This window comes from Chinchilla lanigera, unplaced genomic scaffold, assembly GCF_000276665.1.
Source record: "Chinchilla lanigera isolate Chin_1 unplaced genomic scaffold, ChiLan1.0 scaffold00093, whole genome shotgun sequence".
Taxonomy (NCBI): domain Eukaryota; kingdom Metazoa; phylum Chordata; class Mammalia; order Rodentia; family Chinchillidae; genus Chinchilla; species Chinchilla lanigera.
Window position 1 is genome coordinate 4,421,510 of NW_004955494.1, and position 13,634 is coordinate 4,435,143.

The window sequence follows — 13,634 nt, forward strand, 5'->3', positions numbered from 1 at the left end:
AGGAGCGACGCGGGGCCGCGCGGAGGAAGCCTGCTCGGCCCCGGGGACCCGCCTCCCGGGTGGCGCAGCCGGAAGCAGGGGCTCTATCAGCAGCGACCGTTCCCTCACGGCGCAAGCTGCGCCCGGGCCGCTTCGCCAACCGCCGCGGCGTTCGCTGAATCCGCCCAGCGCGCCCTCGCCTCCCCGCCTTTCCCGCAGGCTCCGCCCCCCGCTCCCCTCGCCCAGCAACCGCGGCGGCAGCCGGGAGCGCGCCGCCCAATCGCCGCGACGCCTGGCGAGGGGGCGGGGCGTGCCGGAGCCCGCGAGCACCCGACGGCCCCCGCGGGAGGCGGGGAGAAGGGCGGTGCCGGCTCGGCCCCGCCCCTTGGGCCCGCCTGGAGCCACGGCTTCTGATTGGGCCTTTGTGTGTATTGCTCTCCTCTGAGAAGATTAAGGATTCATTTGTTAACGACCCGGCGCCTAATTGGGCCCCCGGGTGTAGCTCCTCCCACGGGGTGGGGCTCCACCTTGCTGCTCAACGCCGTTAATTAAGTAACTGCGCTTGAAAAGCTGTTTTTACTACTACAGACTGGGTTCTGTCGGAGCAGAAAATATGGTGCGAGTGTCGCGGAGAAAGGGGTGGAGGTAGCTGGCGCAGACGAGGAAAGAATCGGAGACTTACTGTGTGAGAGATAACCTGGAGGCCTGGAGGCATTCATCTCCTTGATGAATGAATGAATGTGTGAGGAATACGGAGGAAAGGTTCGCTTACAAGTTGAAAATTTTTTAAGAATTTCCCCAATGAACAGAGGCAGGTTCTGAATTCACTATGTAGCTCAGGCTGGCCTCAAAATTACTTTTTAAATTATTTTTTCTCCTAAGGGGATCGAACTCAAGAGGTGCTGAACTACATCTCCAAGCTCTTTAAAAAAGGATTAAAAAAAAAAAAAAAGTCTCTAATTTGCCCACGCTGGCCTCAAACCTGCCGTCCTGCCTTAGCCTCCCCAGAACCTAGGTTACATCGAGCGCTGCGTAGCTCAGCTGAAATAAATTATTGAAGGAAGTCTTTTCTTTTTAATTGGGAAAAGTAGTTGATTGTTCCAAGGAATGAGTCTATAAAGGTCTGCAGCTGAAGCCAGGCGTGGTGCGGCGGCACAAGCCCGAATAGTGCCAGCACTCTGGAGGCTAAAGCAGAAAGATCTTTGCCAGGTTGAGGCTAGCTTGGGCTACATAGTGAGTTCGAGGCCAGCCTGAACTACGCAGGGAGACCCTTGTCTCAACAAGAAGCGCCGGGGATATAGCTCAGAGGCACAAGTACCTGCCTGGCAAGCACAAGGTCCTGAGTTTGATTTCTAGTACAAAAAAAAAAAGCCAAAAGTGGTGGCACGCACCTGTAATACCAACTTCTGGGAGGCTGAGGCAGGAGATAGCTGTGAGTTCATGGCCAGCCTGCACCACATGAGACCCTGTCTCAAAAAAAGAAAAAAACCAAGCAAACAAAAAAGAAATAAAAATAAACCTATTGTGGTGGCACTCACCTGAAATCCCAGCACTCTGGGGAGGCAGAGGATTGAAAACTCAAACCCAGCCCAGGTCAGTTAGCAATGTAGCAAGACCTTGTCACACAGTTAAAAGAAAAAAATAAAGGGGCCTGGAATATGGCTCAGTGGCATAAGGGCCTGCCTGTAAAGTGCAAGGTCCTGAGTTTGATTCCCGGTACCCCAAAAAAGAAAAAAAAAAAAAATGTAAAAAGCAGGGTTAGGGATGTTGCTCACTGCAAAGGTCATTGGTTTGGGGCTGGGGATTTAGCTCAGTGGCACAGTGCCTGCTTAGCAAGCGCTAGGTCGCGAGTTCAGTTCCTGGTACTGGAAAGAAAAAAAAAGTCCTTAGTTTAGCTTCCATGATTGAAAATAAATGGAGCCAGGTGTGGTGGCGCACGCTTGTAATCCCAGCACTTGGGAGGCTGAGGCAAGAGAAGAGGATCATTGCGAGTTTGAGATCAGCCTGGGCTATAAAGTGAGCTCAAGGCTATCCTCAACTGCATAAGGAGACCCTGTCTCAAAAAAGAAAAAAAAAATGGAGGGAGAGTGAGAGAGGAATGAATCTCAATACCGATGCTCTAATAATTGCTAAATTCGGTGTTCTTTTCCATTGCCTCCCTCCCTTTACACTGATAACAGAAATTACACACATTTTCAATCCAAAACTGGCCGAGCTTTACGGGCGCTGGAAGAATATAAACGGGATTTACACATGACTAAGAAAGCCATGTGCCATTGTTTTAATTACATGCGAGGTGGTAGCAGACCTTAAAAGGCGATGGAGAGTTCTCAAAGGCCTCCTAAAACTGAGATAATCGTGGAAGAATAAATTCAGTGACACCCGGGGAGGGCCAATGCCAAGCAGTCCCTTCCTCGAGATCTTACCTTTCTTCCCCTACCAGCCTCTCTCCCTAGCAAATCCTTCAATCCTGTCTCATAGGCTCCAAGTGTGTGGTTCTGAGAGGGCATGGTGAAAACTGGCTGGGGAAGCAGATGTGGCCTGTTAACTACAAGATCCCAGACGCACGTGCTGAGCAGTTCCCAAAACCCCAAGCAGGTTCTCAAGCATGGCCTGGAACTGACGCGGCCTGAGGTGAGATTCCAGCATGACCTCTCAGAAGGGACCCAGATGTCAAATTCTCATGGGTTTCCTCGAGATTGAGACAATAAAACGGACACACCAAAGGCATGAAGAGCTTGCTAGTGCACCTTTTCATGATAGCCCATGCTGTGATTTCCGGCCGCAGGGTATACTTTTATCTTTGCTCTCACCCTCTTTTTCTGTGTACATGATCCAAGCTTGCACTACAGACCCAGTTTCTCCCCACTCTTTTTTTTCTTGAAAAAACTTTTCCATTGCTTGTTTTGTTCAATTCTTTGCCTGAGAGGAGAAGAACCTGGAGTCCAACTCCAGAATAATAGGCAGAGGCGAGCAACCCAGAACCCTACAACATTTAATTGGTCAGCCACTTTTAGAAGCATGCTCCTGGGTAACAGTTCTGCTACTTCATGCTATTCAATGGCTGTTTATTTTCCATAGTACAATTGACCCTTGTGAACATATGGGTTTTGAATTTATGTATTTGACCAACCTCCTATGAACATTCAGGATAGAGGGAAAAAAATTATATATATATTCTGAACACAGACTTCATTGTCATTAGTTCCTAAATAATACAGTGTAACAACTCCATAGCATTTATATAGCAGGGCATGGTGGCACACGCTGAAATCTCAGCACTTGGGAGGCTGAGGCAGAAGGGTTATCAGAGATTCAAGGCCAGCTTGGACTACTACTACAGTGAGACTTTGTCTCAAAAAAAAAAAAGTGTAATCATCTAGAGATGGTTAAAGAATTTAAAGCATGAGAGGGCTGGGGATTTAGCTTAGTGGTACAGAGCCTGCCTGGCAAGCACAAGGTTGTGAGTTTGATTCCTGGTACCAGAAAAAACAAACAAACAAAAAAAAGAATTTGAAGCATGAATGTCCAACCTTTTGGCTGGTGTGGGCTGTACTGGGTGAAAAGGAATTACCTAGGACTGCATTATAAAATCTATAACATAATGTATGTAAGTAATACAACTTCCTTTTTAATTTTTTATAACACCAAAAAAGATGGCAACAAAAGCAGAAAACTTGTAGGATATTTGATCCTGTTTTGTGAAACTAACATATCAAAGTCTGGTTCAGTGGAAGTAGTGGTTCTAATTCTTAGTAGCCAAGGTACGTGTCAGAAATTGTTTATCTAACCTCACTCTGTGTGCTCAGCCCTTGACAATAATTATTCACAAATACATGTACTGTCAAAAAGCAAAGACCAAAGTCGGGCGTGGTGGTGCACACCTGTAATCCCAGCACTCGGGAGGCTGAGGCAGGAGGATTGTTGCGAGTTCGAGACCAGCCTGGGCTACAAAGTGAGCTCAAGGCCAGCCTGAACTGCATAACGAGACCCTGTCTCAAAAAGAAAAAAAAAAAAAAAAAAAAAAGTAAAGACAAGAGTAGGGTGTGATTGTGAAGCAAGGGATATTCTTCTTTGGGAAGACAGGTATTTAAAAGTCCACAAAAGGACATGATCACATTTTTCTTTAAATTGAGGGTCTGATTGCAACTGTACATGTTCCATTTGAAATTTTGCAGGAGACATATTTGTGCCAACTGAAAGTGGACTTGAAAATATATGGAAAAAATAAAAAAAGAAAAGGAAAATATATGGAAAAATTTATGATTTTTTTCAGAAATCTTGAAAACTAATTCTCAAATTCCTGAACCAAAATGGAAAGCAGATTCTGAGCATGGTGGCGCATGCCTGTAATCCCAATACTCAGGAGGCTGAGGCAGGAGGATCATTTCGAGTTTGAGACCAGCCTGGGCTATGAAGTGAGACTGAGTCCAACCTGAACTGCATAGTGAGACCCTGTCTCAAAAAGACCAAAAAAAGACTACATTTTGCCAACATATCAAAATGTATTAAATTATTTGCTGAAACTTGAGCTTGGGATAATATAACTTTTATTTTGAATGCTGTTATGTTTTGAAATATAACATGTTGGTATTCACTGTAGTGACAGGCCCTGAGAATGAGGTGCCCATGGATGAAAAAAGGAAAATAGAAGAGACAAGAAAAACAAGAGACCTAGAAGTCTGGGATCAGAGGACTTACAGTCTCTTGGACTGCAACGTGGATCACTCATCTCAATTGCCTTTTATTAGAACCAAGAGCGTAACTAAGACCAACAAGAGAAATTCATTATCCCTTTCCATTTCTGCCTCTCAGCTGATGGTAATAATCCTCAGGCGAAACTCCCGCACCCAGCACCATGTGCAGTCAGTTCAGCTGGTGATCATAAGTTGACCATCAGTAATCAATCCATTAGTAATCATAGTCCTTTCCCCACAATAACACAGATAAATTAATTTTCACCTTTTGTTTGAAACAGGGTATCACTATGATCACTATGCAGTTCAAACTGCTCTTGAGCTCACTTTGTAGCCCAGGTTGGTCTTGAACTCGAAACAATCCTCCTGCTTCAGCCTCCTGCGTGCTGGGATTACAGGTGTACACCACCATACCCTGCTTAATTTTCACCTTGAAAATTCACATTTCTCTCATTTAAATGAATGGTCAATCCCCCCTAAGGCTAAATCTGTGAGGTATTTTTCACTCCAGTTCTGGCAAGAATTTTCCTTTTGATTCCATAAATGAACTGATTTAATTTGTAGCTCAAAGTATGTTTTCTGTGGGTACCAGGAATTGAACTCAGGATCTTGCATTTGCCAGGCAGGCACTGCACTGCTGAGCTATATCCCTGGCCTCTGATTTAATTTGTAAATCAAAATATTTTCAACATTTTCCTCCAACTTACCAACCTTAAATCAGAAAAGGAAATGTGTCTACACAATCTATATCCATACTTTTAAGGAAATCACAGAACCGGTAAGAAACTCACAGCTTTATGATTTGTATGACATTTCTATTTAGAAGTTTTGCAGATAAATTTTCTTGATGTATGATTCAGTGATGTGCCATTAAACGTGAATTGCCAGCAGAAGTTCTATCTTCTTCCATTTTAAAATATTTATTTATTTGAGACAGGGTCTTGCTATGTAGCGCAGGCTGGCCTTGAACTCATTGTGTAGCCCAGGCTGGCCTCAGATTCAGTGATTTTCCTGCCCCAGCCTCCCAAGTGCTAGGATAACAGGTGTGCACCACACTTGGCTTATTCTATTAATTTTATAGTCCCTCTGTTATGGTTTATGTCTAGATGTCTCACCAAAGCCTCATGCAGTCATACAGCTTTTTCAGCGGTGGCTGAATCTAGCGTGTGTTGCTGGGATTAAGGGTATGTATAGTAAATCAGCCCACTGATTGATTTGACATAGTTCTGGCTAGGATTAAGGGTGTGAGAGGCCTGTATACAATGTAAGGGACAGAAGCAGTTTTGTCTTCCTTGCTTGCTTTTGCTGTCTTCTGCTACCATGAACTCTTGCCCCTATGCTGTGTGCCACCCTGCCTTGGAACCAGCCAGCTATGGACTGAAACCTCCACTAACTGTGAGGTACATAAACCTTTCCTCCCTCAACTTTGGGCCTCGCATATTTTGTCTCAGCAATGAGAGAAAAGTAACTAAGACACCCTCTTATTTTTAACCAACCATTGCTGAGATGCCATTGGTAGTTATACCACATATGTTGACAAGGTTGAAGAAAATCACTTATATTTTAATTTAATTTAATTTTATTGTCTTTTTGAGACAGGATTTCACTGTGTAGTTCAGTTTGGCCGTAAACACACTGTGTAGCCCAGGTTGTTCTTGAATTGGCAGCGATCTTCCTGCCTCAGCCTTCTGAGTGCTGGAACTATAAGTGTGTGCCACCATGCCCAATGAATGGTTGTGTCATTTCTTTTTTTTCTGGTACCGGGAATCAAACTCACGACCTCATGTTTGCCAGGCAGGTGCTGTGCCCCTGAGCTGAATCCCCAGCCCCCAGTTGTACCATTTAATCACATCAAAGAAGCCATGTCTTCAGTGATATTTTATTTGTTTTTAATATCACTAATAAAAATGGCAAGTTGAAGCCGGGTGTGGTAATGTGGTGAACACATCATCGGTAAACACATAAAATGGCTGAAAAACTACTGGGCTATTGGGTGGAGGAAAAAAAAGTCAGTTTGACCCAAGAAAGAGAAACTGCTTGATTGTTTATTGTGCTTGATTGTTCTTTTTAGTTTGAGAAAAAATATATGCTTCTGAGGACGTTCTGATTTTTGCAACACCTGCTTGCTGAAACCGATAGGTTCTACTTTCTGCCCTTGCAAAAAACTTCTTCACCTGCGCCAACCAGGATGTGGTCTTCAAGCTTAAAAGCTCAAACATTCTTTGGGTCGGGGCTGCTCAGCATCTCCCTGTGTGGAGAACAGACTGACAGCAATCAGCCTGGCTAATAAAGGCTCTTAAATTTGAATTTGGATCCTGGTCTCGGTTCTTTATTCAGAGTAACCCATTACAATTTGGGGGCTCGTCCGGGATATCATTTTACTAGGACGAAAGAGCCAAGACTTATCTGTGCCTATACTCTTCAGGGGACCAACTGAGAGACGTTCCTCAGCCCCGAGGAGATTTTTATTGGCCTCAGAAATCTAAAACCGTGGACTATTTGGAGAGAGAGCCGCCCGGATTCTTACTGGTAAGACTGTTCGGGTTCAGTTTGGAGCGCCCCTTGTGAGTCTTTGGAGGAGTTGGATGCAACGTGATTCCCAAGACTCGACTCCAGACCATGACGGTGGCTGGTAGTCTCTGGTATCTCAGTTCTCATTTGTTTTGGTTTGGTTTGTTCAGTTCAGTTCAGTTCAGTTGTTTCATTTGTTTTGTGTTTGTCTTTATCTTTGTCAGTATGGGTCAGTCTGCTTCTGCTTCTGTGTCTTTGTCGCCTCTACAATGTGTTTTTCTTTTTTTTTTTTTTTTTTTTTGGTACCAGGAATTGAACTCATGACCTCGCACTTGCCAGGCAGGTGCTGTACTGCTGAGCTAAATCCCCAGCCCCAAAACTAGTATTCTTTTTTTTTGTTTTTTTTTTCCTGTACCGGGAATCAAACTCACAACCTTGTGCTTACCAGGCAGGCACTGTGCTGCTGAGCTAAATCCCCAGCCTTACAATGTGTTATAAATTATTTTCAGGACTGTAGACAACAAGCCTCAGGATATGGGGACCTCATGTCCCCCAGGAAGCCCCAAACCTTCTGTGAATTGGACTGGCCTCCTTTCCTGAGGTCACTTGGCCTCCAGAAGGCTCTTTTAACCTTTCTCTTGTTTACCAGGTCTGGGGAGTTATCTTTGGAAATCCAGGACACCCGGACCAGATTCCTTTCATTCAGGCTTGGATTGGTCTGATCCACGACCCTCTGAAATGGCTAAAGGCCTGCCGTTCTGGATGCCATTCGTGGTCAGCTGGTCAAACCCCCATGGTTGCGCTGGCTACCCCAGCCAACAAGAAGCGTCCTCAGACCTGACCAGACAAGAATGTGTTTTCCCTCTGACTCGACCTGCTTGGGACCCCAACTCCAGTGCAGGTAAGGAGGCTCTCGATTGGTATCGCCAGCTTCTATTTACAGCCATGAGGGCAGCAGCCAGGAAGCGTACCAATTTGTCTAAGGTAACAGAGGTAAGCCAGAGACCAGAGGAGTCTCCCACCACCTTCCTAGAATGCCTTCAAGAGGCTTATAGGATTTATACACCCATTGACGCAAAGGCGCCTGAAAATAGACAAGCTATAAATATTTTTGTTTTGTTTTGTTTTGTTATTTTTGTTTCTCATTTTTCTTCTGGTACCAGGAATCAAACTCACAACCTTGCGCTTGCCAGGCAGGCGCTGTGCCACTGAGCTAAATCCCCAGCCCCGACAAGCTATAAATATTGCCTTCGTGTCTCAGTTGACCCCAGATATTAGAAAGAAACTCCAAAGGATGGAAGGATTTGAGGAAAAAGCATTAACAGAGTTGGTAGAAATAACACAAAAGGTATTTAACAATAGGGAAGATCTGAGAGAACTGAATAAACGTATGGCCAAGGTCCTCATAGCTATGGGAGAAAATGATCGACTACTAAAAAGACCCTGGCCCCCTAGACTAAACAAAAGAGGTTAGTCCTTGACAAAAATCAGTGTGCCTATTGCAAAGAGGAAGGACATTGGAAAAATGAGTGCCCAAAGTGAAAACAAAAGAAAAATAAGAGCCAAGTTCTGACAGCTGCTTCTGAAATGGACTGAGGGAGTCGGGCTCTTCTCTTGGCCCTCAGGAGCCCAGAGTAACTCTACAAGTAGGGGGCCAGCCGGTCGATTTTCTAATCGACACAGGGGCCGCCTATTCGGTTTTACAGCAAGCTGTGGGACCCCTTTCAGAAGCAAAAACCCGCATTCAGGGTGCCACAGGAAAGACAAAGCTATATCCCTGGACTCGGGCCAAAATCGGGAATCTGGGAACAAAACAAATGACCCATTCTTTTCTTGTCATGCCTGAATGTCCTTACCCCCTGATTAGCCAAGACCTGCTCCACAAGTTGCAGGTCCAAATTTCTTTCGGGGAAGACTCTTCTCAAGTGACTTTTGTTGCAAAACCAGAACTCAACCCCCAGCCCCCTGCTATTCTGTTTACCTGCCCCATCACTGAGGCACATCTGCTCCTTGTAGAAGAGGATGATTTCCCAGGGAGCTCAGGGGAACTCCTATCTAGATGGACTTTAAAAATCCCAGGAGTTTGGGTGGAAAAAAAAAAAAAAAAAAACCCTGCAGCTTGCTATCTATTAAACCACAATTGTGGTTTCTCTGCTCCTGGGAGCATCTCCTGTTCACATTCGACAATATCCCCTGAGGCTTCAGGGTCCTATGGGCATCAGCGTCCACATCCAGAGGCTCAAGGAAGCAGGGATCCTGGTTCCCTGTAAGTCGGCTTGGAGTCGCCCCTACTCCCAGTACAGAAGCCTGGGACCTCCGACTACAGGCCTGTTCAGGATCTACGTGAGGGAAATCACAGAGTGGAGACACTCCACCCCACCGTACCCAATCCCTACACCCTTCTGAGCCTACTCCCTCCTAGCCGAGTGTTCTACACCATCCTCAACCTCAAGGATGCTTTCTTCACCTTATCTCTGGCTCCGGTAAGTCAGCCCCTCTTTGCCTTTGAGTGGACAGATCCCCAGACTGGGGAAAGCAGACAATTGACTTGGACCCGCTTGCCTCAGAGGTTTCATAGGGCTATTTACCAGGAAAGAGGACTATTAACTACGGGAGGACATAAAATTAAAAACACCCAAGAAATTCTGGACTTGCTGGCAGCTGTATGGCTACCTCAAAAGGTTGCAGTAATACATTACAGAGGATATCAAAAAAAAAAAAAAAAAAAAACAACTCTCCAATCGCCCGGGGAAATTCCCTGGCTGATGTTACAGCTCAAGAGATGACACAAAAACCAGTGGGGGAACACTGGGAAATTAATTTTACAGAGACGACTCCTGCAAAAGACAACTACAAGTATCTCCTGGTGTTAGTAGATACATTCACAGGGTGGCCTGAGGCTTATGCCACCTGGTCTAAATCGGCCACTATAGTTACCAAAAAGCTCCTTACAGAGATAGTTCCCCGACTCGGCCTGCCCATTACTCTGGGGTCCAACAATGACCCTGCTTTTATAGCCCAGATTACCCAAAAAGTGACACAAGTCTTAAACATAAACTGAATGCTCCACTGCGCCTATAGGCCGTTGAGTTCAGGACAGGTAGAAAAGATAAACAGGACAATTAAAAAAACTATTACAAAGTTAGGGTTGGAAGCTGGAGAAAACTGGTTGAGTCTCCTTCCCTTTGCCCTTTTGAGGGCACGATGTACTCCCTATGTAAAAAAAATTACTCCTTTTGAGGCCATGTATGGGTGTGCCCCTCCACTCCTCCCGAAGTTGGAAAAAAGATTCTTGCTTCAGTGACTAACCAGAAACTTATCAGATCCTTACAGGCCCTCCAGTCTATGCACCAAGCCACACACCACCTCTTCAGACAACACCAACCCGTCTCTGATGGGTCTAACAGTCCTCCTGGAGCGGCACCCGGCTCTCTGGTGTGGGTCAAAAAAAAACACCGCAATGTTGGGACCCCGCTGGATTGGACCTGACGCTGTGTCATAAATTGTTTAAATAAGGATGTTCAACAAAGGATGCAAGCCATCAAATTAATGGTACTCAGAGCTCAATATCCGCCATCAGAGGTAACTGAGGAAACAACGATTTGATTCCCCCAGAAAACCAGTGGGGAATGCGGTGAACACATAAAACGGATGAAAAATTACTGGGCTATTGGGTGGAGGAAAAAAAAAAGTCAGTTTGACCCAAGAAAGAGAAACTGTGCTTGATTGTTCTTTTTAGTTTGAGAAAAAACATATGCTTCTGAGGACGTTCTGATTTTTGCAACACCTGCTTGCTGAAACCGATAGGTTCCACTTTCTACCCTTGCAAAAAACTTCTTTACCTGCGCCAACCAGGATGTGGTCTTCAAGCTTAAAAGCTCAAACATTCTTTGGGTCGGGGCTGCTCAGCATCTCCCTGCATGGAGAACAGACTGACACCCATCAGCCCGGCTAATAAAGGCTCTTAAATTCAAATTTGGATTCTGGTCTCGGTTCTTTATTCAGAGTAACCCATTACAGTAATGCACACCTGTAATCCCAGCACTCAGGAGACTGAGGCAGGAGGATTATTGTGAGTTCTAGACCAGCCTGGGCTACAAAGTGAGCTCAAGGCCAGCCTGAACTGCATAGCGAGACCCTGCCTCAAAAAAAAAAAAAAAAAAAAGACAAAAAAAAAAATGGCAAGTTGAGTCAGCCCTAGTGGCATACAACTGTATCCCAGGGAGGCTGAGGCAGGAAGATGTCTGCAAGTTTAAGGTCAGCCTGGCTGCATGGTGAGTTCAAGACCACCCTGAACTATATAGTAGACCCCCTCTCAAAACAAAACAACAAAAAGATGAGTTGAGCCATATCTGTAGCATCAGTATTTCATGTATTTCACAAAGCAAAAATTTTTAAGTTAACAGTTTTAGCTTCCAAATCTCTTTCCATAGATTTTCTATTTCTTTAGTTTGCCCAACTAGTTCAGTAAGAAAAAATGATTTGGGAGGGCATGGTGGTACATGCCTATAATCCCAGCACAGGAGGCTGAGATAGGAGGATTGCCATGATTTTGAGGCCAGCCTAGTCTATGTAATGAGTTCAAGGACAGACTGAACTACCTATCCAGAGCCTGTCTCAAAAAAAAAAAAAAAAAAAACCAAACCCAAAAAAGCCTGTAATTGTAGTACTTATGAGGCTAAGTCAGGACAATTGCAGCAAGTTTGAGGCCAGAGTGGGCAGTTAGTTCAAGACCAACCTGAACTACACACTGTCTCAAAACAAAAAACAAGAAAAATAAAAAGCAAATGCACCCTCCCCCCAAAAATGATTTTAGAAAAATTGACTTTTTTCCCCCAGAGGAAGCCTGTCTTACTTTTCTCGTTGCTGAGATAAAAATACCTGACAAACCGGGTGTGGTGGCGCACATCTGTAATCCCAGCACTGGGGAGGCTGAGGCAGGAGGATCGCTGTGAGTTTGAGACCAGCCTGGGTTACAAAGTGAGCTCAAGACCAGCCTGAACTGCATAACAATACCCTGTCTCAAAAAGACCAAAAAAAGGGCTGGGGATTTAACTCAGTGGCACAGCGCCTGCCTGGCAAGCGCAAGGTCGTGAGTTCGACTCCTGGTACCGGAAAAAAGAAAACTAAAAAAAAAAAAAAACAGAAAACACCTGACATCCAAAGTTAAAGGAGGGAAGGTTTATTGTAGCTCACGGTTGGTAGAGGTTTCAGTCCATAGTCATCTGGCTCTAACGCAGGGTGGCATCATAGACAAGTATTGCAGAGAAACAGTCCAGAGTGGGCAGAAGGCAGCAAGCAGGAGGCAGAAGCATCTCCTTTTGGTCCCTTCCTGGCTACCTGCCTTTTGGGTAGTGCCTCCCATATCCAGAGTGACCCTTCTCATTGCCCCCACCCAGAACTATGCTCAACCAATCAGTGGACTAGAAATCATGCACTCGTAATCCCAGCATTGAATCATAGCATCACACACATCTAGCCACTGCTGAAAAGCCCCATGTATGAGTGCATGAGGCTTTAGGGGGACATCTAGGTAAAAGCCATAACAAGTCTCAAATAAAGAATTTCAGGATGCACCTCAAGATCCTAGAAAAATAGGCATGGTGGCACACACCTATAATTCCAGCACAGGGAAAGCTCAGGTAGTAGGATCTCTGTGAGTTCGAGGTCAGCCTGGGCTACGTGGAGAAACCCTCTCTCTCAAAACAACAACAACAACAACAATAAAAACCTGAAAATGTTATTAAAAAAAAAAACCCCAAATCCTACAGAAATAAAAACAATCCAAAAAAAAATCCAAAGTTAGTAAAAAGTTTGCCTACTCCTGGACAGGCAGAGCCAATATTGTCAAAATGGCCATACTTCCAGAACTAGTGTATAGATTTAATGCAGTCCCAATTAAAATACCAACATTTCACACAGAGCTAGAGAAAAGAAGGCTAATATTCATATGGAACCAGAAGAGACTCAGAATAGCAAAAGAAATCCTGGGTAACCAGAGCAAAGTAAGGGACAGGCCAAGAATTTTCTCAACAGAACCCCAGTGGCACAAGAAATAATGCCAACAGTCAACAAATGGGATTGGATCAAAATCTTCAGCACACCAAAGGCAACAGCCAACAGAATATAGAGACAACCTACAGAATAAGAAAAAAAATTGCCAGCTATTCCTAGGACAGAAGGCAAATATCTCGAGTGTATAAAGAACTCAAAAAAGATTCCCCAAAATTAAAGATCTAATCAAGAAATCAGCAGCTGGGGCTGGGGATATAGCTCAGTGGTACAAGCACCTGCCTGGCAAGTGTAAGGTCACGAGTTCGATCCCTGGTACCGCAAAAAAATAAATAAATAAATTAATTAAGAAATTAGCAGCTAGCAGGTGGGGAGCGCCAGCCTTCTGGCTGGCTAGCTTCCTGCCTGCTGGCTCCCGGAGGGTGGGCCCCCAGC

At 44.9% G+C, this 13,634-nt stretch overlaps 1 protein-coding gene and 1 long non-coding RNA gene across 4 annotated transcripts in view; one reads left to right on the plus strand and one right to left on the minus strand.

The window, feature by feature from the left end:
• Trim24 (tripartite motif containing 24) overlaps nucleotides 1-79 on the minus strand; it is a gene marked incomplete in the record, with an annotated part of 112,665 nt that extends 112,586 nt beyond the window's left edge. Inside the window, 1 exon segment of the mRNA XM_013504966.1 lies at nucleotides 1-79.
• Nucleotides 80-409: 330 nt separating this feature from the next.
• LOC102005155 lies at nucleotides 410-11,143 on the plus strand. 3 transcript variants are annotated; one of them, XR_001231313.1, is made up of 5 exons: nucleotides 410-741; nucleotides 2,461-2,613; nucleotides 7,102-7,205; nucleotides 7,837-8,088; nucleotides 9,386-11,143. It is a non-coding gene; the product is annotated as an uncharacterized LOC102005155 (long non-coding RNA). The 3 variants fall into 3 exon arrangements; XR_264113.2 differs by having other exon boundaries at nucleotides 9,393-11,143; XR_264112.2 differs by having other exon boundaries at nucleotides 10,511-11,143.
• Nucleotides 11,144-13,634: the final 2,491 nt, after the last annotated feature.